The sequence below is a fragment of the Idiotropiscis lumnitzeri genome, chromosome 5, assembly GCF_059441095.1.
Source record: "Idiotropiscis lumnitzeri isolate Australia: NSW breed Sydney's pygmy pipehorse chromosome 5, RoL_Ilum_1.0, whole genome shotgun sequence".
Classification (NCBI taxonomy): Eukaryota; Metazoa; Chordata; class Actinopteri; order Syngnathiformes; family Syngnathidae; genus Idiotropiscis; species Idiotropiscis lumnitzeri.
In genome coordinates this window covers 383106-410370 of record NC_142395.1, presented here as the reverse complement: position 1 = coordinate 410370, position 27265 = coordinate 383106, and positions in this window count along the sequence as shown.

Below are 27265 nucleotides of genomic sequence, written 5' to 3'. Positions count from 1 at the left end.
ACGCCTCCTGGGGAGACTGCGACCGGAACGCAACGCCTTAGACCGCTCTGCCATCCTGGCAACTGGTAATGCTCTCTTGACTGTGTTTGCTTTGATCTTGCTTGGTACTTTAAATGGGTTCTGTTTGAGGCAGGATTCGAACCCACGCCTCCTGGGGAGACTGCGACCTGAACGCAACGCCTTAGTCCGCTCTGCTATCCTGGCATCTGGTAATGCTCTATTGACTGTGTTTGCTTTGTTATTGCTCGGTAGTTTCAATGGGCTCTGTCTGAGGTGGGATTCGCACCCACGCCTCCTGGGGTTACTGCGACCTGAACGCAACGCCTTAGACCGCTCTGCCATCCTGGCAGCTGGTAGTGCTCTCTTGACTGTGTTTGCTTTGTTCTTGCTCGGTACTTTTAATGGGCTCTGTCTGAGGCGGGATTCGAACCCACGCCTCCTGGGGTGACTGCGACCTGAACGCAACGCCTTAGACCGCTCTGCCATCCTGGCACCTGGTAATGCTCTCTTTACTGAGTTTGCTTTGTTCTTTGCTTGGTACTTTCAATGGACTCTGTCTGAGGCGGGATTCGAACCCACGCCTCCTGGGGAGACTGCGACCGGAACGCAACGCCTTAGACCGCTCTGCCATCCTGGCAACTGGTAATGCTCTCTTGACTGTGTTTGCTTTGATCTTGCTTGGTACTTTAAATGGGCTCTGTCTGAGGCGGGATTCGAACCCACGCCTCCTGGGGTTACTGCGACCTGAACGCAACGCCTTAGACCGCTCTGCCATCCTGGCAACTGGTAATGCTCTCTTGACTGTGTTTGCTTTGTTTTTGCTTGGTACTTTCAATGCGCTTTGTCTGAGGTGGGATTCGAACCCACGCCTCCTGGGGTTGACTGCGACCTGAACGCAACGCCTTAGACCGCTCTGCCATCCTGGCACCTGGTAATGCTCTCTTGAATGTGTTTGATTTGTTCTTGCTTGGTACTTTCGATGGGCTCTGTTTGAGGCAGGATTCGAACCCACGCCTCCTGGGCTGACTGCGACCTGAACGCAACGCCTTAGACCGCTCTGCCATCCTGGCACCTGGTAATGCTCTCTCGAATGTGGTTGCTTTGTTCTTGCTTGGTACTTTCGATGGGCTCTGTTTGAGGCGGGATTCGAACCCACGCCTCCTGGGGAGACTGCGACCTGAACGCAACGCCTTAGACCGCTCTGCTATCCTGGCATCTGGTAATGCTCTATTGACTGTGTTTGCTTTGTTCTTGCTCGGTACTTTTAATGGGCTCTGTCTGAGGCGGGATTCGCACCCACGCCTCCTGGGGTTACTGCGACCTGAACGCAACGCCTTAGACCGCTCTGCCATCCTGGCACCTGGTAATGCTCTCTTGAATGTGTTTGCTTTGTTCTTGCTCGGTACTTTTAATGGGCTCTGTCGGAGGTGGGATTCGAACCCACGCCTCCTGGGGTGACTGCGACCTGAACGCAACGCCTTAGACCGCTCTGCCATCCTGGCAACTGGTAATGCTCTCTTGACTGTGTTTGCTTTGTTCTTGCCTGGTACTTTCAATGGGCTATGTCTGAGGCGGGATTCGAACCCACGCCTCCTGGGGAGACTGCGACCTGAACGAAACGCCTTAGACCGCTCTGCCATCCTGGCAACTGGTAATGCTCTCTTGACTGTGTTTGCTTTGTTCTAGCCTGGTACTTTCAATGGGCTCTGTCTGAGGCGGGATTCGAACCCACGCCTCCTGGGGAGACTGCGACCTGAACGCAACGCCTTAGACCGCTCTGCCATCCTGGCAACTGGTAATGCTCTCTTGACTGTGTTTGCTTTGTTCTTGCTTGGTACTTTCAATGGGCACTGTCGGAGGCGGGATTCGAACCCACGCCTCCTGGGGTGACTGCGACCTGAACGCAACGCCTTAGACCGCTCTGCCATCCTGGCAGCTGGTAATGCTCTCTTGAATGTGTTTGATTTGTTCTTGCTTGGTACTTTCGATGGGTTCTGTTTGAGGCAGGATTCGAACCCACGCCTCCTGGGGAGACTGCGACCTGAACGCAACGCCTTAGTCCGCTCTGCTATCCTGGCATCTGGTAATGCTCTATTGACTGTGTTTGCTTTGTTATTGCTCGGTAGTTTCAATGGGCTCTGTCTGAGGTGGGATTCGCACCCACGCCTCCTGGGGTTACTGCGACCTGAACGCAACGCCTTAGACCGCTCTGCCATCCTGGCAGCTGGTAGTGCTCTCTTGACTGTGTTTGCTTTGTTCTTGCTCGGTACTTTTAATGGGCTCTGTCTGAGGCGGGATTCGAACCCACGCCTCCTGGGGTGACTGCGACCTGAACGCAACGCCTTAGACCGCTCTGCCATCCTGGCACCTGGTAATGCTCTCTTTACTGAGTTTGCTTTGTTCTTTGCTTGGTACTTTCAATGGGCTCTGTCTGAGGCGGGATTCGAACCCACGCCTCCTGGGGAGACTGCGACCGGAACGCAACGCCTTAGACCGCTCTGCCATCCTGGCAACTGGTAATGCTCTCTTGACTGTGTTTGCTTTGATCTTGCTTGGTACTTTAAATGGGTTCTGTTTGAGGCAGGATTCGAACCCACGCCTCCTGGGGAGACTGCGACCTGAACGCAACGCCTTAGTCCGCTCTGCTATCCTGGCATCTGGTAATGCTCTATTGACTGTGTTTGCTTTGTTATTGCTCGGTAGTTTCAATGGGCTCTGTCTGAGGTGGGATTCGCACCCACGCCTCCTGGGGTTACTGCGACCTGAACGCAACGCCTTAGACCGCTCTGCCATCCTGGCAGCTGGTAGTGCTCTCTTGACTGTGTTTGCTTTGTTCTTGCTCGGTACTTTTAATGGGCTCTGTCTGAGGCGGGATTCGAACCCACGCCTCCTGGGGTGACTGCGACCTGAACGCAACGCCTTAGACCGCTCTGCCATCCTGGCACCTGGTAATGCTCTCTTTACTGAGTTTGCTTTGTTCTTTGCTTGGTACTTTCAATGGACTCTGTCTGAGGCGGGATTCGAACCCACGCCTCCTGGGGAGACTGCGACCGGAACGCAACGCCTTAGACCGCTCTGCCATCCTGGCAACTGGTAATGCTCTCTTGACTGTGTTTGCTTTGATCTTGCTTGGTACTTTAAATGGGCTCTGTCTGAGGCGGGATTCGAACCCACGCCTCCTGGGGTTACTGCGACCTGAACGCAACGCCTTAGACCGCTCTGCCATCCTGGCAACTGGTAATGCTCTCTTGACTGTGTTTGCTTTGTTTTTGCTTGGTACTTTCAATGCGCTTTGTCTGAGGTGGGATTCGAACCCACGCCTCCTGGGGTTGACTGCGACCTGAACGCAACGCCTTAGACCGCTCTGCCATCCTGGCACCTGGTAATGCTCTCTTGAATGTGTTTGATTTGTTCTTGCTTGGTACTTTCGATGGGCTCTGTTTGAGGCAGGATTCGAACCCACGCCTCCTGGGCTGACTGCGACCTGAACGCAACGCCTTAGACCGCTCTGCCATCCTGGCACCTGGTAATGCTCTCTCGAATGTGGTTGCTTTGTTCTTGCTTGGTACTTTCGATGGGCTCTGTTTGAGGCGGGATTCGAACCCACGCCTCCTGGGGAGACTGCGACCTGAACGCAACGCCTTAGACCGCTCTGCTATCCTGGCATCTGGTAATGCTCTATTGACTGTGTTTGCTTTGTTCTTGCTCGGTACTTTTAATGGGCTCTGTCTGAGGCGGGATTCGCACCCACGCCTCCTGGGGTTACTGCGACCTGAACGCAACGCCTTAGACCGCTCTGCCATCCTGGCACCTGGTAATGCTCTCTTGAATGTGTTTGCTTTGTTCTTGCTCGGTACTTTTAATGGGCTCTGTCGGAGGTGGGATTCGAACCCACGCCTCCTGGGGTGACTGCGACCTGAACGCAACGCCTTAGACCGCTCTGCCATCCTGGCAACTGGTAATGCTCTCTTGACTGTGTTTGCTTTGTTCTTGCCTGGTACTTTCAATGGGCTATGTCTGAGGCGGGATTCGAACCCACGCCTCCTGGGGAGACTGCGACCTGAACGAAACGCCTTAGACCGCTCTGCCATCCTGGCAACTGGTAATGCTCTCTTGACTGTGTTTGCTTTGTTCTAGCCTGGTACTTTCAATGGGCTCTGTCTGAGGCGGGATTCGAACCCACGCCTCCTGGGGAGACTGCGACCTGAACGCAACGCCTTAGACCGCTCTGACATCCTGGCAACTGGTAACGCTCTCTTGACTGTGTTTGCTTTGTTATTGCTTGGTACTTTCGATGGGCTCTGTCTGAGGTGGGATTCGAACCCACGCCTCCTGGGGAGACTGCGACCTGAACGCAACGCCTTAGACCGCTCTGCCATCCTGGTAACTGGTAATGCTCTCTTGACTGTGTTTGCTTTGTTATTGCTTGGTACATTCGATGGGCTCTGTCTGAGGTGGGATTCGAACCCACGCCTCCTGGGGAGACTGCGACCTGAACGCAACGCCTTAGACCGCTCTGCCATCCTGGCAACTGGTAATGCTCTCTTGACTGTGTTTGCTTTGTTATTGCTTGGTACTTTAGATGGGCTCTGTCTGAGGTGGGATTCGAACCCACGCCTCCTGGGGTGACTGCGACCTGAACGCAACGCCTTAGACCGCTCTGCCATCCTGGCACCTGGTAATGCTCTCTTGAATGTGTTTGATTTGTTCTTGCTTGGTACTTTCGATGGGCTCTGTTTGAGGCAGGATTCGAACCCACGCCTCCTGGGCTGACTGCGACCTGAACGCAACGCCTTAGACCGCTCTGCCATCCTGGCACCTGGTAATGCTCTCTTGAATGTGGTTGCTTTGTTCTTGCTTGGTACTTTCGATGGGCTCTGTTTGAGGCGGGATTCGAACCCACGCCTCCTGGGGAGACTGCGACCTGAACGCAACGCCTTAGACCGCTCTGCTATCCTGGCATCTGGTAATGCTCTATTGACTGTGTTTGCTTTGTTCTTGCTCGGTACTTTTAATGGGCTCTGTCTGAGGCGGGATTCGCACCCACGCCTCCTGGGGTTACTGCGACCTGAACGCAACGCCTTAGACCGCTCTGCCATCCTGGCACCTGGTAATGCTCTCTTGAATGTGTTTGCTTTGTTCTTGCTCGGTACTTTTAATGGGCTCTGTCGGAGGTGGGATTCGGACCCACGCCTCCTGGGGTGACTGCGACCTGAACGCAACGCCTTAGACCGCTCTGCCATCCTGGCACCTGGTAATACTCTCTTGACTGTGTTTGCTTTGTTCTTGCTCGGTACTTTCAATGGGCTCTGTCGGAGGTGGGATTCGAACCCACGCCTCCTGGGGTGACTGCGACCTGAACGCAACGCCTTAGACCGCTCTGCCATCCTGGCAGCTGGTAATGCTCTCTTGACTGTGTTTGCTTTGTTCTTGCTTCGTACTTTCAATGGGCACTGTCGGAGGCGGGATTCGAACCCACGCCTCCTGGGGTGACTGCGACCTGAACGCAACGCCTTAGACCGCTCTGCCATCCTGGCAGCTGGTAATGCTCTCTTGACTGTGTTTGCTTTGTTCTTGCTTGGTACTTTCGATGGGCTCTGTCTGAGGTGGGATTCGAACCCACGCCTCCTGGGGAGACTGCGACCTGAACGCAACGCCTTAGACCGCTCTGCCATCCTGGCAACTGGTAATGCTCTCTTGACTGTGTTTGCTTTGTTATTGCTTGGTACATTCGATGGGCTCTGTCTGAGGTGGGATTCGAACCCACGCCTCCTGGGGAGACTGCGACCTGAACGCAACGCCTTAGACCGCTCTGCCATCCTGGCAACTGGTAATGCTCTCTTGACTGTGTTTGCTTTGTTATTGCTTGGTACTTTAGATGGGCTCTGTCTGAGGTGGGATTCGAACCCACGCCTCCTGGGGTGACTGCGACCTGAACGCAACGCCTTAGAACGCTCTGCCATCCTGGCACCTGGTAATGCTCTCTTGAATGTGTTTGATTTGTTCTTGCTTGGTACTTTCGATGGGCTCTGTTTGAGGCAGGATTCGAACCCACGCCTCCTGGGCTGACTGCGACCTGAACGCAACGCCTTAGACCGCTCTGCCATCCTGGCACCTGGTAATGCTCTCTTGAATGTGGTTGCTTTGTTCTTGCTTGGTACTTTCGATGGGCTCTGTTTGAGGCGGGATTCGAACCCACGCCTCCTGGGGAGACTGCGACCTGAACGCAACGCCTTAGACCGCTCTGCTATCCTGGCATCTGGTAATGCTCTATTGACTGTGTTTGCTTTGTTCTTGCTCGGTACTTTTAATGGGCTCTGTCTGAGGCGGGATTCGCACCCACGCCTCCTGGGGTTACTGCGACCTGAACGCAACGCCTTAGACCGCTCTGCCATCCTGGCACCTGGTAATGCTCTCTTGAATGTGTTTGCTTTGTTCTTGCTCGGTACTTTTAATGGGCTCTGTCGGAGGTGGGATTCGGACCCACGCCTCCTGGAGTGACTGCGACCTGAACGCAACGCCTTAGACCGCTCTGCCATCCTGGCACCTGGTAATGCTCTCTTGACTGTGTTTGCTTTGTTCTTGCTCGGTACTTTCAATGGGCTCTGTCGGAGGTGGGATTCGAACCCACGCCTCCTGGGGTGACTGCGACCTGAACGCAACGCCTTAGACCGCTCTGCCATCCTGGCAGCTGGTAATGCTCTCTTGACTGTGTTTGCTTTGTTCTTGCTTCGTACTTTCAATGGGCACTGTCGGAGGCGGGATTCGAACCCACGCCTCCTGGGGTGACTGCGACCTGAACGCAACGCCTTAGACCGCTCTGCCATCCTGGCAGCTGGTAATGCTCTCTTGACTGTGTTTGCTTTGTTCTTGCTTGGTACTTTCAATGGGCTCTGTCTGAGGCGGGATTCGAACCCACGCCTCCTGGGGAGACTGCGACCTGAACGCAACGCCTTAGACCGGTCTGCCATCCTGGCAGCTGGTAATGCTCTCTTGACTGTGTTTGCTTTGATCTTGCTTGGTACTTTAAATGGGCTCTGTCTGTGGCGGGATTCGAACCCACGCCTCCTGGGGTTACTGCGACCTGAACGCAACGCCTTAGACCGCTCTGCCATCCTGGCAACTGGTAATGCTCTCTTGACTGTGTTTGCTTTGTTTTTGCTTGGTCCTTTCAATGGGCTCTGTCTGAGGTGGGATTCGAAACCACGCCTCCTGGGGTTGACTGCGACCTGAACGCAACGCCTTAGTCCGCTCTGCTATCCTGGCATCTGGTAATGCTCTATTGACTGTGTTTGCTTTGTTATTGCTCGGTAGTTTCAATGGGCTCTGTCTGAGGTGGGATTCGCACCCACGCCTCCTGGGGTTCCTGCGACCTGAACGCAACGCCTTAGACCGCTCTGCCATCCTGGCAGCTGGTAGTGCTCTCTTGAATGTGTTTGCTTTGTTCTTGCTCGGTACTTTTAATGGGCTCTGTCTGAGGCGGGATTCGAACCCACGCCTCCTGGGGTGACTGCGACCTGAACGCAACGCCTTAGACCGCTCTGCCATCCTGGCACCTGGTAATGCTCTCTTTACTGAGTTTGCTTTGTTCTTTGCTTGGTACTTTCAATGGGCTCTGTCTGAGGCGGGATTCGAACCCACGCCTCCTGGGGAGACTGCGACCGGAACGCAACGCCTTAGACCGCTCTGCCATCCTGGCAACTGGTAATGCTCTCTTGACTGTGTTTGCTTTGTTCTTGCTTCGTACTTTCAATGGGCACTGTCGGAGGCGGGATTCGAACCCACGCCTCCTGGGGTGACTGCGACCTGAACGCAACGCCTTAGACCGCTCTGCCATCCTGGCAGCTGGTAATGCTCTCTTGACTGTGTTTGCTTTGTTCTTGCTTGGTACTTTCAATGGGCTCTGTCTGAGGCGGGATTCGAACCCACGCCTCCTGGGGAGACTGCGACCTGAACGCAACGCCTTAGACCGCTCTGCCATCCTGGCAGCTGGTAATGCTCTCTTGACTGTGTTTGCTTTGTTCTTGCTTGGTACTTTCAATGGGCTCTGTCTGAGGCGGGATTCGAACCCACGCCTCCTGGGGAGACTGCGACCTGAACGCAACGCCTTAGACCGGTCTGCCATCCTGGCAGCTGGTAATGCTCTCTTGACTGTGTTTGCTTTGTTCTTGCTTGGTACTTTCAATGGGCTCTGTCTGAGGCGGGATTCGAACCCACGCCTCCTGGGGAGACTGCGACCTGAACGCAACGCCTTAGACCGGTCTGCCATCCTGGCAGCTGGTAATGCTCTCTTGACTGTGTTTGCTTTGATCTTGCTTGGTACTTTAAATGGGCTCTGTCTGAGGCGGGATTCGAACCCACGCCTCCTGGGGTTACTGCGACCTGAACGCAACGCCTTAGACCGCTCTGCCATCCTGGCAACTGGTAATGCTCTCTTGACTGTGTTTGCTTTGTTTTTGCTTGGTACTTTCAATGGGCTCTGTCTGAGGCGGGATTCGAACCCACGCCTCCTGGGCTGACTGCGACCTGAACGCAACGCCTTAGACCGCTCTGCCATCCTGGCACCTGGTAATGCTCTCTTGAATGTGGTTGCTTTGTTCTTGCTTGGTACTTTCGATGGGCTCTGTTTGAGGCGGGATTCGAACCCACGCCTCCTGGGGAGACTGCGACCTGAACGCAACGCCTTAGACCGCTCTGCTATCCTGGCATCTGGTAATGCTCTATTGACTGTGTTTGCTTTGTTCTTGCTCGGTACTTTTAATGGGCTCTGTCTGAGGCGGGATTCGCACCCACGCCTCCTGGGGTTACTGCGACCTGAACGCAACGCCTTAGACCGCTCTGCCATCCTGGCACCTGGTAATGCTCTCTTGAATGTGTTTGCTTTGTTCTTGCTCGGTACTTTTAATGGGCTCTGTCGGAGGTGGGATTCGGACCCACGCCTCCTGGGGTGACTGCGACCTGAACGCAACGCCTTAGACCGCTCTGCCATCCTGGCACCTGGTAATGCTCTCTTGACTGTGTTTGCTTTGTTCTTGCTCGGTACTTTCAATGGGCTCTGTCGGAGGTGGGATTCGAACCCACGCCTCCTGGGGTGACTGCGACCTGAACGCAACGCCTTAGACCGCTCTGCCATCCTGGCAGCTGGTAATGCTCTCTTGACTGTGTTTGCTTTGTTCTTGCTTCGTACTTTCAATGGGCACTGTCGGAGGCGGGATTCGAACCCACGCCTCCTGGGGTGACTGCGACCTGAACGCAACGCCTTAGACCGCTCTGCCATCCTGGCAGCTGGTAATGCTCTCTTGACTGTGTTTGCTTTGTTCTTGCTTGGTACTTTCAATGGGCTCTGTCTGAGGCGGGATTCGAACCCACGCCTCCTGGGGAGACTGCGACCTGAACGCAACGCCTTAGACCGGTCTGCCATCCTGGCAGCTGGTAATGCTCTCTTGACTGTGTTTGCTTTGATCTTGCTTGGTACTTTAAATGGGCTCTGTCTGAGGCGGGATTCGAACCCACGCCTCCTGGGGTTACTGCGACCTGAACGCAACGCCTTAGACCGCTCTGCCATCCTGGCAACTGGTAATGCTCTCTTGACTGTGTTTGCTTTGTTTTTGCTTGGTACTTTCAATGGGCTCTGTCTGAGGTGGGATTCGAAACCACGCCTCCTGGGGTTGACTGCGACCTGAACGCAACGCCTTAGACCGCTCTGCCATCCTGGCACCTGGTAATGCTCTCTTGAATGTGTTTGATTTGTTCTTGCTTGGTACTTTCGATGGGCTCTGTTTGAGGCAGGATTCGAACCCACGCCTCCTGGGCTGACTGCGACCTGAACGCAACGCCTTAGACCGCTCTGCTATCCTGGCATCTGGTAATGCTCTCTCGAATGTGGTTGCTTTGTTCTTGCTTGGTACTTTCGATGGGCTCTGTTTGAGGCGGGATTCGCACCCACGCCTCCTGGGGTTACTGCGACCTGAACGCAACGCCTTAGACCGCTCTGCCATCCTGGCAACTGGTAATGCTCTCTTGACTGTGTTTGCTTTGTTATTGCTTGGTACTTTCGATGGGCTCTGTCTGAGGCGGGATTCGAACCCACGCCTCCTGGGGTGACTGCGACCTGAACGCAACGCCTTAGACCGCTCCGCCATCCTGGCACCTGGTAATGCTCTCTTGACTGTGTTTGCTTTGTTCTTGCTTGGTACTTTCAATGGGCTCTGTCTGAGGCGGGATTCGAACCCACGCCTCCTGGGGAGACTGCGACCTGAACGCAACGCCTTAGACCGCTCCGCCATCCTGGCACCTGGTAATGCTCTCTTGAATGTGTTTGCTTTGTTCTAGCTTGGTACTTTCAATGGGCTCTGTCTGAGGTGGGATTCGAACCCACGCCTCCTGGGGAGACTGCGACCTGAACGCAACGCCTTAGACCGCTCCGCCATCCTTGCACCTGGTAATGCTCTCTTGAATGTGTTTGCTTTGTTCTTGCTTGGTACTTTCAATGGGCTCTGTCTGAGGTGGGATTCGAACCCACGCCTCCTGGGGAGACTGCGACCTGAACGCAACACCTTAGACCGCTTCGCTATCCTGGCAACTGGTAATGCTCTCTTGACTGTGTTTGCTTTGTACTTGCTTGGTACTTTCAATGGGCACTGTCTGAGGTGGGATTCGAACCCACGCCTCCTGGGGAGACTGCGACGTGAACGCAACGCCTTAGACCGTTCCGCCATCCTGGCAACTGGTAATGCTCTCTTGACTGTGTTTGCTTTGTTCTTGCTTGGTACTTTCAATGGGCACTGTCTGAGGTGGGATTTGAACCCACGCCTCCTGGGGAGACTGCGACCTGAACGCAATGCCTGAGACCGCTCTGCCATCTTATCATCTGGTAATGCTCTCTTGACTGTGTTTGCTTTGTTCTTGCTTGGTACTTTCAATGGGCTCTGTCTGAGGTGGGATTCGAACCCACGCCTCCTGGGGAGACTGCGACCTGAACGCAACGCCTTAGACCGCTCCGCCATTCTGGCACCTGGTAATGCTCTCTTGAATGTGTTTGCTTTGTTCTTGCTTGGTACTTTCAATTGGCTCTGTCTGAGGTGGGATTCGAACCCACGCCTCCTGGGGAGACTGCGACCTGAACGCAACGCCTTAGACCACTCCGCCATCCTGGCACCTGGTAATGCTCTCTTGAATGTGTTTGCTTTGTTCTTGCTTGGTACTTTCAATGGGCTCTGTCTGAGGCGGGATTCGAACCCACGCCTCCTGGGGAGACTGCGACCTGAACGCAGCGCCTTAGACCGCTCTGCCATCCTGGCAACTGGTAATGCTCTCTTGACTGTGTTTGCTTTGTTCTTGCTTGGTACTTTCAATGGGCACTGTCTGAGGTGGGATTCGAACCAAAGCCTCCTGGGGAGACTGCGACCTGAACGCAACGCCTTAGACCGCTCCGCCATCCAGGCAACTGGTAATGCTCTCTTGACTGTGTTTCCTTTGTTATTGCTTGGTACTTTCAATGGGCTCTGCCTGAGTTGGGATTCGAATCCACGTCTCCTGGGGAGACTGCGACCTGAACGCAACGCCTTAGACCGCTCCGCCATCCTGGCACCTGGTAATGCTCTCTTGAATGTGTTTGCTTTGTTCTTGCTTGGTACTTTCAATGGGCTCTGTCTGAGGTGGGATTAGAACCCACGCCTCCTGGGGAGACTGCGACCTGAACGCAACGCCTTAGACCGCTCTGCCATCTTATCATCTCGTAATGCTCTCTTGAATGTGTTTGCTTTGTTCTTGCTTGGTACTTTCAATGGGCTCTGTCTGAGGTGGGATTCAAACCCACGCCTCCTGGGGAGACTGCGACCTGAACGCAACGCCTTAGACCGCTCCGCCATCCAGGCAACTGGTAATGCTCTCTTGACTGTGTTTCCTTTGTTATTGCTTGGTACTTTCAATGGGCTCTGTCTGAGGTGGGATTCGAATCCACGTCTCCTGGGGTGACTGCGACCTGAACGCAACGCCTTAGACCGCTCCGCCATCCTGGCACCTGGTAATGCTCTCTTGACTGTGTTTGCTTTGTTCTTGCTTGGTACTTTCAATGGGCTCTGTCTGAGGCGGGATTCGAACCCACGCCTCCAGGGGAGACTGCGACCTGAACGCAACGCCTTAGACCGCTCCGTCATCCTGGCAGCTGGTAATGCTCTCTTGACTGTGTTTGCTTTGTTCTTGCTTGGTACTTTCAATGGGCTCTGTCTGAGGCGGGATTCGAACCCACGCTTCCTGGGGAGACTGCGACCTGAACGCAACACCTTAGACCGCTCCGCCATCCTGGCACCTGGTAATGCTCTCTTGACTGTGTTTGCTTTGTTATTGCTTGGTACTTTCAATGGGCTCTCTCTGAGGTGGGATTCAAACCCACGCCTCCTGGGGAGACTGCGACCTGAACGCAACGCCTTAGACCGCTTCGCCATCCTGGCACCTGGTAATGCTCTCTTGACTGTGTTTGCTTTGTTCTTGCTTGGTACTTTCAATGGGCACTGTCTGAGGTGGGATTTTAACCCACGCCTCCTGGGGAGACTGCGACCTGAACGCAATGCCTGAGACCGCTCTGCCATCTTATCATCTGGTAATGCTCTCTTGACTGTGTTTGCTTTGTTCTTGCTTGGTACTTTCAATGGGCTCTGTCTGAGGCGGGATTCGAACCCACGCTTCCTGGGGAGACTGCGACCTGAACGCAACACCTTAGACCGCTCCGCCATCCTGGCACCTGGTAATGCTCTCTTGACTGTGTTTGCTTTGTTATTGCTTGGTACTTTCAATGGGCTCTCTCTGAGGTGGGATTCAAACCCACGCCTCCTGGGGAGACTGCGACCTGAACGCAACGCCTTAGACCGCTCCGCCATCCTGGCACCTGGTAATGCTCTCTTGACTGTGTTTGCTTTGTTCTTGCTTGGTACTTTCAATGGGCTCTGTCTGAGGCGGGATTCGAACCCACGCCTCCAGGGGAGACTGCGACCTGAACGCAACGCCTTAGACCGCTCCGTCATCCTGGCAGCTGGTAATGCTCTCTTGACTGTGTTTGCTTTGTTCTTGCTTGGTACTTTCAATGGGCTCTGTCTGAGGCGGGATTCGAACCCACGCTTCCTGGGGAGACTGCGACCTGAACGCAACACCTTAGACCGCTCCGCCATCCTGGCACCTGGTAATGCTCTCTTGACTGTGTTTGCTTTGTTATTGCTTGGTACTTTCAATGGGCTCTCTCTGAGGTGGGATTCAAACCCACGCCTCCTGGGGAGACTGCGACCTGAACGCAACGCCTTAGACCGCTCCGTCATCCTGGCAGCTGGTAATGCTCTCTTGACTGTGTTTGCTTTGTTCTTGCTTGGTACTTTCAATGGGCTCTGTCTGAGGCGGGATTCGAACCCACGCTTCCTGGGGAGACTGCGACCTGAACGCAACACCTTAGACCGCTCCGCCATCCTGGCACCTGGTAATGCTCTCTTGACTGTGTTTGCTTTGTTATTGCTTGGTACTTTCAATGGGCTCTCTCTGAGGTGGGATTCAAACCCACGCCTCCTGGGGAGACTGCGACCTGAACGCAACGCCTTAGACCGCTTCGCCATCCTGGCACCTGGTAATGCTCTCTTGACTGTGTTTGCTTTGTTCTTGCTTGGTACTTTCAATGGGCACTGTCTGAGGTGGGATTTTAACCCACGCCTCCTGGGGAGACTGCGACCTGAACGCAATGCCTGAGACCGCTCTGCCATCTTATCATCTGGTAATGCTCTCTTGACTGTGTTTGCTTTGTTCTTGCTTGGTACTTTCAATGGGCTCTGTCTGAGGTGGGATTCGAACCCATGCCTCCTGGGGAGACTGCGACCTGAACGCAACGCCTTAGACCGCTCCGCCATTCTGGCACCTGGTAATGCTCTCTTGAATGTGTTTGCTTTGTTCTTGCTTGGTACTTTCAATTGGCTCTGTCTGAGGTGGGATTCGAACCCACGCCTCCTGGGGAGACTGCGACCTGAACGCAACGCCTTAGACCGCTCCGCCATCCTGGCACCTGGTAATGCTCTCTTGAATGTGTTTGCTTTGTTCTTGCTTGGTACTTTCAATGGGCTCTGTCTGAGGCGGGATTCGAACCCACGCCTCCTGGGTTGACTGCGACCTGAACGCAGCGCCTTAGACCGCTCTGCCATCCTGGCAACTGGTAATGCTCTCTTGACTGTGTTTGCTTTGTTCTTGCTTGGTACTTTCAATGGGCACTGTCTGAGGTGGGATTCGAACCCACGCCTCCTGGGGAGACTGCGACCTGAACGCAACGCCTTAGACCGCTCCGCCATCCAGGCAACTGGTAATGCTCTCTTGACTGTGTTTCCTTTGTTATTGCTTGGTACTTTCAATGGGCTCTGTCTGAGTTGGGATTCGAATCCACGTCTCCTGGGGAGACTGCGACCTGAACGCAACGCCTTAGACCGCTCCGCCATCCTGGCACCTGGTAATGCTCTCTTGAATGTGTTTGCTTTGTTCTTGCTTGGTACTTTTAATGGGCTCTGTCTGAGGTGGGATTAGAACCCACGCCTCCTTGGGAGACTGCGACCTGAACGCAACGCCTTAAACCGCTCTGCCATCTTATCATCTCGTAATGCTCTCTTGAATGTGTTTGCTTTGTTCTTGCTTGGTACTTTCAATGGGCTCTGTCTGAGGTGGGATTCAAACCCACGCCTCCTGGGGAGACTGCGACCTGAACGCAACGCCTTAGACCGCTCCGCCATCCAGGCAACTGGTAATGCTCTCTTGACTGTGTTTCCTTTGTTATTGCTTGGTACTTTCAATGGGCTCTGTCTGAGGTGGGATTCGAATCCACGTCTCCTGGGGAGACTGCGACCTGAACGCAACGCCTTAGACCGCTCCGCCATCCTGGCACCTGGTAATGCTCTCTTGACTGTGTTTGCTTTGTTCTTGCTTGGTACTTTCAATGGGCTCTGTCTGAGGCGGGATTCGAACCCACGCCTCCAGGGGAGACTGCGACCTGAACGCAACGCCTTAGACCGCTCCGCCATCCTGGCAGCTGGTAATGCTCTCTTGACTGTGTTTGCTTTGTTCTTGCTTGGTACTTTCAATGGGCTCTGTCTGAGGCGGGATTCGAACCCACGCCTCCTGGGGAGACTGCGACCTGAACGCAACACCTTAGACCGCTCCGCCATCCTGGCACCTGGTAATGCTCTCTTGACTGTGTTTGCTTTGTTCTTGCTTGGTACTTTCAATGGGCTCTGTCTGAGGCGGGATTCGAACCCACACCTCCAGGGGAGACTGCGACCTGAACGCAACGCCTTAGACCGCTCTGTCATCCTGGCAGCTGGTAATGCTCTCTTGACTGTGTTTGCTTTGTTATTGCTTGGTACTTTCAATGGGCTCTCTCTGAAGTGGGATTCGAACCCACGCCTCCTGGGGAGACTGCGACCTGAACGCAACGCCTTAGACCGCTTCGCCATCCTGGCACCTGGTAATGCTCTCTTGACTGTGTTTGCTTTGTTCTTGCTTGGTACTTTCAATGGGCACTGTCTGAGGTGGGATTTGAACCCGCGCCTCCTGGGGAGACTGCGACCTGAACGCAATGCCTGAGACCGCTCTGCCATCTTATCATCTGGTAATGCTCTCTTGACTGTGTTTGCTTTGTTCTTGCTTGGTACTTTCAATGGGCTCTGTCTGAGGTGGGATTCGAACCCACGCCTCCTGGGGAGACTGCGACCTGAACGCAACGCCTTAGACCGCTCCGCCATTCTGGCACCTGGTAATGCTCTCTTGAATGTGTTTGCTTTGTTCTTGCTTGGTACTTTCAATTGGCTCTGTCTGAGGTGGGATTCGAACCCACGCCTCCTGGGGAGACTGCGACCTGAACGCAACGCCTTAGACCGCTCCGCCATCCTGGCACCTGGTAATGCTCTCTTGAATGTGTTTGCTTTGTTCTTGCTTGGTACTTTCAATGGGCTCTGTCTGAGGCGGGATTCGAACCCACGCCTCCTGGGTTGACTGCGACCTGAACGCAGCGCCTTAGACCGCTCTGCCATCCTGGCAACTGGTAATGCTCTCTTGACTGTGTTTGCTTTGTTCTTGCTTGGTACTTTCAATGGGCACTGTCTGAGGTGGGATTCGAACCCACGCCTCCTGGGGAGACTGCGACCTGAACGCAACGCCTTAGACCGCTCCGCCATCCAGGCAACTGGTAATGCTCTCTTGACTGTGTTTCCTTTGTTATTGCTTGGTACTTTCAATGGGCTCTGTCTGAGTTGGGATTCGAATCCACGTCTCCTGGGGAGACTGCGACCTGAACGCAACGCCTTAGACCGCTCCGCCATCCTGGCACCTGGTAATGCTCTCTTGAATGTGTTTGCTTTGTTCTTGCTTGGTACTTTTAATGGGCTCTGTCTGAGGTGGGATTAGAACCCACGCCTCCTGGGGAGACTGCGACCTGAACGCAACGCCTTAGACCGCTCTGCCATCTTATCATCTCGTAATGCTCTCTTGAATGTGTTTGCTTTGTTCTTGCTTGGTACTTTCAATGGGCTCTGTCTGAGGTGGGATTCAAACCCACGCCTCCTGGGGAGACTGCGACCTGAACGCAACGCCTTAGACCGCTCCGCCATCCAGGCAACTGGTAATGCTCTCTTGACTGTGTTTCCTTTGTTATTGCTTGGTACTTTCAATGGGCTCTGTCTGAGGTGGGATTCAAATCCACGTCTCCTGGGGAGACTGCGACCTGAACGCAACGCCTTAGACCGCTCCGCCATCCTGGCACCTGGTAATGCTCTCTTGACTGTGTTTGCTTTGTTCTTGCTTGGTACTTTCAATGGGCTCTGTCTGAGGCGGGATTCGAACCCACGCCTCCAGGGGAGACTGCGACCTGAACGCAACGCCTTAGACCGCTCCGCCATCCTGGCAGCTGGTAATGCTCTCTTGACTGTGTTTGCTTTGTTCTTGCTTGGTACTTTCAATGGGCTCTGTCTGAGGCGGGATTCGAACCCACGCCTCCTGGGGAGACTGCGACCTGAACGCAACACCTTAGACCGCTCCGCCATCCTGGCACCTGGTAATGCTCTCTTGACTGTGTTTGCTTTGTTCTTGCTTGGTACTTTCAATGGGCTCTGTCTGAGGCGGGATTCGAACCCACACCTCCAGGGGAGACTGCGACCTGAACGCAACGCCTTAGACCGCTCTGTCATCCTGGCAGCTGGTAATGCTCTCTTGACTGTGTTTGCTTTGTTATTGCTTGGTACTTTCAATGGGCTCTCTCTGAGGTGGGATTCGAACCCACGCCTCCTGGGGAGACTGCGACCTGAACGCAACGCCTTAGACCGCTTCGCCATCCTGGCACCTGGTAATGCTCTCTTGACTGTGTTTGCTTTGTTCTTGCTTGGTACTTTCAATGGGCTCTGTCTGAGGCGGGATTCGAACCCACACCTCCAGGGGAGACTGCGACCTGAACGCAACACCTTACACCGCTCTGCCATCCCGGCAGCTGGTAATGTTCTCTTGACTGTGTTTGCTTTGTTATTGCTTGGCACGTTCAATGGGCTCTGTCTGAGGCGGGATTCTAACCCACGCCTCCTGGGGAGACTGCGACCTGAACGCAACGCCTTAGACCGCTCCGCCATCCTGGCACCTGGTAATGCTCTCTTGAATGTGTTTGCTTTGTTCTTGCTTGGTACTTTCAATGGGCTCTGTCTGAGGCGGGATTCGAACCCACGCCTCCTGGGGAGACTGCGACCTGAACGCAACGCCTTAGACTGCTCCGCCATCCCGGCACCTGGTAATGCTCTCTTGAATGTGTTTGCTTTCTTCTTGCTTGGTACTTTCAATGGGGTCTGTCTGCTGCGGGATTCGAACCCACGCCTCCTGGGGAGACTGCGACCTGAACGCAACGCCTTAGACCGCTCCGCCATCCTGGCAACTGGTAATGCTCTCTTGACTGTGTTTGCTTTGTTCTTGCTTGGTACATTCAATGGGCTCTGTCTGAGGCGGGATTCGAACCCACGCCTCCTGGGGAGACTGCGACCTGAACGCAACGCCTTAGACCGCTCCGCCATCCTGGCACCTGGTAATGCTCTCTTGAATGTGTTTGCTTTGTTCTAGCTTGGTACTTTCAATGGGCTCTGTCTGAGGTGGGATTCGAACCCACGCCTCCTGGGGAGACTGCGACCTGAACGCAACGCCTTAGACCGCTCCGCCATCCTTGCACCTGGTAATGCTCTCTTGAATGTGTTTGCTTTGTTCTTGCTTGGTACTTTCAATGGGCTCTGTCTGAGGTGGGATTCGAACCCACGCCTCCTGGGGAGACTGCGACCTGAACGCAGCGCCTTAGACAGCTCTGCCATCCATGCAACTGGTAATGCTCTCTTGACTGTGTTTGCTTTGTTCTTGCTTGGTACTTTCAATGGGCTCTGTCTGAGGCCGGATTCGAACCCACGCCTCCTGGGGAGACTGCGACCTGAACGCAACGCCTTAGACCGCTCCGCCATCCTGGCACCTGGTAATGCTCTCTTGAATGTGTTTGCTTTGTTCTAGCTTGGTACTTTCAATGGGCTCTGTCTGAGGTGGGATTCGAACCCACGCCTCCTGGGGAGACTGCGACCTGAACGCAACGCCTTAGACCGCTCCGCCATCCTTGCACCTGGTAATGCTCTCTTGAATGTGTTTGCTTTGTTCTTGCTTGGTACTTTCAATGGGCTCTGTCTGAGGTGGGATTCGAACCCACGCCTCCTGGGGAGACTGCGACCTGAACGCAACACCTTAGACCGCTCCGCTATCCTGGCAACTGGTAATGCTCTCTTGACTGTGTTTGCTTTGTACTTGCTTGGTACTTTCAATGGGCACTGTCTGAGGTGGGATTCGAACCCACGCCTCCTGGGGAGACTGCGACGTGAACGCAACGCCTTAGACCATTCCGCCATCCTGGCAACTGGTAATGCTCTCTTGACTGTGTTTGCTTTGTTCTTGCTTGGTACTTTCAATGGGCACTGTCTGAGGTGGGATTTGAACCCACGCCTCCTGGGGAGACTGCGACCTGAACGCAATGCCTGAGACCGCTCTGCCATCTTATCATCTGGTAATGCTCTCTTGACTGTGTTTGCTTTGTTCTTGCTTGGTACTTTCAATGGGCTCTGTCTGAGGTGGGATTCGAACCCACGCCTCCTGGGGAGACTGCGACCTGAACGCAACGCCTTAGACCGCTCCGCCATCCAGGCAACTGGTAATGCTCTCTTGACTGTGTTTCCTTTGTTATTGCTTGGTACTTTCAATGGGCTCTGTCTGAGGTGGGATTCGAATCCACGTCTCCTGGGGAGACTGCGACCTGAACGCAACGCCTTAGACCGCTCCGCCATCCTGGCACCTGGTAATGCTCTCTTGAATTTGTTTGCTTTGTTCTTGCTTGGTACGTTCAATGAGCTCTGTCTGAGGTGGGATTCGAACCCACGCCTCCTGGGGAGACTGCGACCTGAACGCAACGCCTTAGACCGCTCCGCCATCCTGGCACCTGGTAATGCTCTCTTGAATGTGTTTGCTTTGTTCTTGCTTGGTACTTTCAATTGGCTCTGTCTGAGGTGGGATTCGAACCCACGCCTCCTGGGGAGACTGCGACCTGAACGCAACGCCTTAGACCGCTCCGCCATCCTGGCACCTGGTAATGCTCTCTTGAATGTGTTTGCTTTGTTCTTGCTTGGTACTTTCAATGGGCTCTGTCTGAGGCGGGATTCGAACCCACGCCTCCTGGGTTGACTGCGACCTGAACGCAGCGCCTTAGACCGCTCTGCCATCCTGGCAACTGGCAATGCTCTCTTGACTGTGTTTGCTTTGTTATTGCTTGGTACTTTCAATGGGCTCTGTCTGAGGTGGGATTCGAATCCACGTCTCCTGGAGAGACTGCGACCTGAACGCAACGCCTTAGACCGCTCCGCCATCCTGGCACCTGGTAATGCTCTCTTGAATGTGTATGCTTTGTTCTTGCTTGGTACTTTCAATGGGCTCTGTCTGAGGTGGGATTAGAACCCACGCCTCCTGGGGAGACTGCGACCTGAACGCAACGCCTTAGACCGCTCTGCCATCTTATCATCTCGTAATGCTCTCTTGAATGTGTTTGCTTTGTTCTTGCTTGGTACTTTCAATGGGCTCTGTCTGAGGTGGGATTCAAACCCACGCCTCCTGGGGAGACTGCGACCTGAACGCAACGCCTTAGACCGCTCCGCCATCCAGGCAACTGGTAATGCTCTCTTGACTGTGTTTCCTTTGTTATTGCTTGGTACTTTCAATGGGCTCTGTCTGAGGTGGGATTCGAATCCACGTCTCCTGGGGAGACTGCGACCTGAACGCAACGCCTTAGACCGCTCCGCCATCCTGGCACCTGGTAATGCTCTCTTGACTGTGTTTGCTTTGTTCTTGCTTGGTACTTTCAATGGGCTCTGTCTGAGGCGGGATTCGAACCCACGCCTCCAGGGGAGACTGCGACCTGAACGCAACGCCTTAGACCGCTCCGCCATCCTGGCAGCTGGTAATGCTCTCTTGACTGTGTTTGCTTTGTACTTGCTTGGTACTTTCAATGGGCACTGTCTGAGGTGGGATTCGAACCCACGCCTCCTGGGGAGACTGCAACGTGAACGCAACGCCTTAGACCGTTCCGCCATCCTGGCAACTGGTAATGCTCTCTTGACTGTGTTTGCTTTGTTCTTGCTTGGTACTTTCAATGGGCACTGTCTGAGGTGGGATTTGAACCCACGCCTCCTGGGGAGACTGCGACCTGAACGCAATGCCTGAGACCGCTCTGCCATCTTATCATCTGGTAATGCTCTCTTGACTGTGTTTGCTTTGTTCTTGCTTGGTACTTTCAATGGGCTCTTTCTGAGGCGGGATTCGAACCCACGCCTCCTGGGGAGACTGCGACCTGAACGCAACACCTTAGACCGCTCCGCCATCCTGGCACCTGGTAATGCTCTCTTGAATGTGTTTGCTTTGTTCTTGCTTGGTACTTTCAATGGGCTCTGTCTGAGGTGGGATTCGAACACACGCCTCCTGGGGAGACTGCGACCTGAACGCAACGCCTTAGACCGCTCCGCCATCCTGGCAACTGGTAATGCTCTCTTGACCGTGTTTCCTTTGTTATTGCTTGGTACTTTCAATGGGCTCTGTCTGAGGCGGGATTCGAACCCACGCCTCCTGGGGAGACTGCGAGCTGAACGCAGCGCCTTAGACCGCTCTGCAATCCTGGCAACTGGTAATGCTCTCTTGACTGTGTTTGCTTTGTTCTTGCTTGGTACTTTCAATGGGCTCTTTCTGAGGCGGGATTCGAACCCACGCCTCCTGGGGAGACTGCGACCTGAACGCAACGCCTTAGACCGCTCCTCCATCCTGGCACCTGGTAATGCTCTCTTGAATGTGTTTGCTTTGTTCTTGCTTGGTACTTTCAATGGGCTCTGTCTGAGGCGGGATTCGAACCCACGCCTCCTGGGGAGACTGCGACCTGAACGCAACGCCTTAGACCGCTCCGCCATCCTGGCAACTGGTAATGCTCTCTTGACCGTGTTTCCTTTGTTATTGCTTGGTACTTTCAATGGGCTCTGTCTGAGGTGGGATTCGAACCCACGCCTCCTGGGGAGACTGCGACCTGAACGCAACGCCTTAGACCGCTCCGCCATCCTGGCACCTGGTAATGCTCTCTTTAGTGTGTTTCCTTTGTTCTTGCTTGGTACTTTCAATGTGCTCTGTCTGAGGTGGGATTCGAACCCACGCCTCCTGGGGAGACTGCGACCTGAACGCAACGCCTTAGACCGCTCCGCCATCCTGGCACCTGGTAATGCTCTCTTGAATGTGTTTGCTTTGTTCTTGCTTGGTACTTTCAATTGGCTCTGTCTGAGGTGGGATTCGAACCCACGCCTCCTGGGGAGACTGCGACCTGAACGCAACGCCTTAGACCGCTCTGCCATCTTATCATCTCGTAATGCTCTCTTGAATGTGTTTGCTTTGTTCTTGCTTGGTACTTTCAATGGGCTCTGTCTGAGGCGGGATTCGAACCCACGCCTCCTGGGGAGACTGCGACCTGAACGCAACGCCTTAGACCGCTCCGCCATCCTGGCAACTGGTAATGCTCTCTTGACCGTGTTTCCTTTGTTATTGCTTGGTACTTTCAATGGGCTCTGTCTGAGGTGGGATTCGAACCCACGCCTCCTGGGGAGACTGCGACCTGAACGCAACGCCTTAGACCGCTCCGCCATCCTGGCACCTGGTAATGCTCTCTTTAGTGTGTTTCCTTTGTTCTTGCTTGGTACTTTCAATGTGCTCTGTCTGAGGTGGGATTCGAACCCACGCCTCCTGGGGAGACTGCGACCTGAACGCAACGCCTTAGACCGCTCCGCCATCCTGGCACCTGGTAATGCTCTCTTGAATGTGTTTGCTTTGTTCTTGCTTGGTACTTTCAATTGGCTCTGTCTGAGGTGGGATTCGAACCCACGCCTCCTGGGGAGACTGCGACCTGAACGCAACGCCTTAGACCGCTCTGCCATCTTATCATCTCGTAATGCTCTCTTGAATGTGTTTGCTTTGTTCTTGCTTGGTACTTTCAATGGGCTCTGTCTGAGGTGGGATTCAAACCCCCGCCTCCTGGGGAGACTGCGACCTGAACGCAACGCCTTAGACCGCTCCGCCATCCAGGCAACTGGTAATGCTCTCTTGACTGTGTTTCCTTTGTTATTGCTTGGTACTTTCAATGGGCTCTGTCTGAGGTGGGATTCGAACCCACGCCTCCTGGGGAGACTGCGACCTGAACGCAACGCCTTAGACCGCTCCGCCATCCAGGCAACTGGTAATGCTCTCTTGACTGTGTTTCCTTTGTTATTGCTTGGTACTTTCAATGGGCTCTGTCTGAGTTGGGATTCGAATCCACGTCTCCTGGGGAGACTGCGACCTGAACGCAACGCCTTAGACCGCTCCGCCATCCTGGCACCTGGTAATGCTCTCTTGAATGTGTTTGCTTTGTTCTTGCTTGGTACTTTTAATGGGCTCTGTCTGAGGTGGGATTAGAACCCACGCCTCCTGGGGAGACTGCGACCTGAACGCAACGCCTTAGACCGCTCTGCCATCTTATCATCTCGTAATGCTCTCTTGAATGTGTTTGCTTTGTTCTTGCTTGGTACTTTCAATGGGCTCTGTCTGAGGTGGGATTCAAACCCACGCCTCCTGGGGAGACTGCGACCTGAACGCAACGCCTTAGACCGCTCCGCCATCCAGGCAACTGGTAATGCTCTCTTGACTGTGTTTCCTTTGTTATTGCTTGGTACTTTCAATGGGCTCTGTCTGAGGTGGGATTCAAATCCACGTCTCCTGGGGAGACTGCGACCTGAACGCAACGCCTTAGACCGCTCCGCCATCCTGGCACCTGGTAATGCTCTCTTGACTGTGTTTGCTTTGTTCTTGCTTGGTACTTTCAATGGGCTCTGTCTGAGGCGGGATTCGAACCCACGCCTCCAGGGGAGACTGCGACCTGAACGCAACGCCTTAGACCGCTCCGCCATCCTGGCAGCTGGTAATGCTCTCTTGACTGTGTTTGCTTTGTTCTTGCTTGGTACTTTCAATGGGCTCTGTCTGAGGCGGGATTCGAACCCACGCCTCCTGGGGAGACTGCGACCTGAACGCAACACCTTAGACCGCTCCGCCATCCTGGCACCTGGTAATGCTCTCTTGACTGTGTTTGCTTTGTTCTTGCTTGGTACTTTCAATGGGCTCTGTCTGAGGCGGGATTCGAACCCACACCTCCAGGGGAGACTGCGACCTGAACGCAACGCCTTAGACCGCTCTGTCATCCTGGCAGCTGGTAATGCTCTCTTGACTGTGTTTGCTTTGTTATTGCTTGGTACTTTCAATGGGCTCTCTCTGAGGTGGGATTCGAACCCACGCCTCCTGGGGAGACTGCGACCTGAACGCAACGCCTTAGACCGCTTCGCCATCCTGGCACCTGGTAATGCTCTCTTGACTGTGTTTGCTTTGTTCTTGCTTGGTACTTTCAATGGGCTCTGTCTGAGGCGGGATTCGAACCCACACCTCCAGGGGAGACTGCGACCTGAACGCAACACCTTACACCGCTCTGCCATCCCGGCAGCTGGTAATGTTCTCTTGACTGTGTTTGCTTTGTTATTGCTTGGTACGTTCAATGGGCTCTGTCTGAGGCGGGATTCTAACCCACGCCTCCTGGGGAGACTGCGACCTGAACGCAACGCCTTAGACCGCTCCGCCATCCTGGCACCTGGTAATGCTCTCTTGAATGTGTTTGCTTTGTTCTTGCTTGGTACTTTCAATGGGCTCTGTCTGAGGCGGGATTCGAACCCACGCCTCCTGGGGAGACTGCGACCTGAACGCAACGCCTTAGACTGCTCCGCCATCCCGGCACCTGGTAATGCTCTCTTGAATGTGTTTGCTTTCTTCTTGCTTGGTACTTTCAATGGGGTCTGTCTGCTGCGGGATTCGAACCCACGCCTCCTGGGGAGACTGCGACCTGAACGCAACGCCTTAGACCGCTCCGCCATCCTGGCAACTGGTAATGCTCTCTTGACTGTGTTTGCTTTGTTCTTGCTTGGTACATTCAATGGGCTCTGTCTGAGGCGGGATTCGAACCCACGCCTCCTGGGGAGACTGCGACCTGAACGCAACGCCTTAGACCGCTCCGCCATCCTGGCACCTGGTAATGCTCTCTTGAATGTGTTTGCTTTGTTCTAGCTTGGTACTTTCAATGGGCTCTGTCTGAGGTGGGATTCGAACCCACGCCTCCTGGGGAGACTGCGACCTGAACGCAACGCCTTAGACCGCTCCGCCATCCTTGCACCTGGTAATGCTCTCTTGAATGTGTTTGCTTTGTTCTTGCTTGGTACTTTCAATGGGCTCTGTCTGAGGTGGGATTCGAACCCACGCCTCCTGGGGAGACTGCGACCTGAACGCAGCGCCTTAGACAGCTCTGCCATCCATGCAACTGGTAATGCTCTCTTGACTGTGTTTGCTTTGTTCTTGCTTGGTACTTTCAATGGGCTCTGTCTGAGGCCGGATTCGAACCCACGCCTCCTGGGGAGACTGCGACCTGAACGCAACGCCTTAGACCGCTCCGCCATCCTGGCACCTGGTAATGCTCTCTTGAATGTGTTTGCTTTGTTCTAGCTTGGTACTTTCAATGGGCTCTGTCTGAGGTGGGATTCGAACCCACGCCTCCTGGGGAGACTGCGACCTGAACGCAACGCCTTAGACCGCTCCGCCATCCTTGCACCTGGTAATGCTCTCTTGAATATGTTTGCTTTGTTCTTGCTTGGTACTTTCAATGGGCTCTGTCTGAGGTGGGATTCGAACCCACGCCTCCTGGGGAGACTGCGACCTGAACGCAACACCTTAGACCGCTCCGCTATCCTGGCAACTGGTAATGCTCTCTTGACTGTGTTTGCTTTGTACTTGCTTGGTACTTTCAATGGGCACTGTCTGAGGTGGGATTCGAACCCACGCCTCCTGGGGAGACTGCGACGTGAACGCAACGCCTTAGACCATTCCGCCATCCTGGCAACTGGTAATGCTCTCTTGACTGTGTTTGCTTTGTTCTTGCTTGGTACTTTCAATGGGCACTGTCTGAGGTGGGATTTGAACCCACGCCTCCTGGGGAGACTGCGACCTGAACGCAATGCCTGAGACCGCTCTGCCATCTTATCATCTGGTAATGCTCTCTTGACTGTGTTTGCTTTGTTCTTGCTTGGTACTTTCAATGGGCTCTGTCTGAGGTGGGATTCGAACCCACGCCTCCTGGGGAGACTGCGACCTGAACGCAACGCCTTAGACCGCTCCGCCATTCTGGCACCTGGTAATGCTCTCTTGAATGTGTTTGCTTTGTTCTTGCTTGGTACTTTCAATGGGCACTGTCTGAGGTGGGATTCGAACCCACGCCTCCTGGGGAGACTGCGACCTGAACGCAACGCCTTAGACCGCTCCGCCATCCAGGCAACTGGTAATGCTCTCTTGACTGTGTTTCCTTTGTTATTGCTTGGTACTTTCAATGGGCTCTGTCTGAGGTGGGATTCGAATCCACGTCTCCTGGGGAGACTGCGACCTGAACGCAACGCCTTAGACCGCTCCGCCATCCTGGCACCTGGTAATGCTCTCTTGAATTTGTTTGCTTTGTTCTTGCTTGGTACGTTCAATGAGCTCTGTCTGAGGTGGGATTCGAACCCACGCCTCCTGGGGAGACTGCGACCTGAACGCAACGCCTTAGACCGCTCCGCCATCCTGGCACCTGGTAATGCTCTCTTGAATGTGTTTGCTTTGTTCTTGCTTGGTACTTTCAATTGGCTCTGTCTGAGGTGGGATTCGAACCCACGCCTCCTGGGGAGACTGCGACCTGAACGCAACGCCTTAGACCGCTCCGCCATCCTGGCACCTGGTAATGCTCTCTTGAATGTGTTTGCTTTGTTCTTGCTTGGTACTTTCAATGGGCTCTGTCTGAGGCGGGATTCGAACCCACGCCTCCTGGGTTGACTGCGACCTGAACGCAGCGCCTTAGACCGCTCTGCCATCCTGGCAACTGGCAATGCTCTCTTGACTGTGTTTGCTTTGTTATTGCTTGGTACTTTCAATGGGCTCTGTCTGAGGTGGGATTCGAATCCACGTCTCCTGGAGAGACTGCGACCTGAACGCAACGCCTTAGACCGCTCCGCCATCCTGGCACCTGGTAATGCTCTCTTGAATGTGTATGCTTTGTTCTTGCTTGGTACTTTCAATGGGCTCTGTCTGAGGTGGGATTAGAACCCACGCCTCCTGGGGAGACTGCGACCTGAACGCAACGCCTTAGACCGCTCTGCCATCTTATCATCTCGTAATGCTCTCTTGAATGTGTTTGCTTTGTTCTTGCTTGGTACTTTCAATGGGCTCTGTCTGAGGTGGGATTCAAACCCACGCCTCCTGGGGAGACTGCGACCTGAACGCAACGCCTTAGACCGCTCCGCCATCCAGGCAACTGGTAATGCTCTCTTGACTGTGTTTCCTTTGTTATTGCTTGGTACTTTCAATGGGCTCTGTCTGAGGTGGGATTCGAATCCACGTCTCCTGGGGAGACTGCGACCTGAACGCAACGCCTTAGACCGCTCCGCCATCCTGGCACCTGGTAATGCTCTCTTGACTGTGTTTGCTTTGTTCTTGCTTGGTACTTTCAATGGGCTCTGTCTGAGGCGGGATTCGAACCCACGCCTCCAGGGGAGACTGCGACCTGAACGCAACGCCTTAG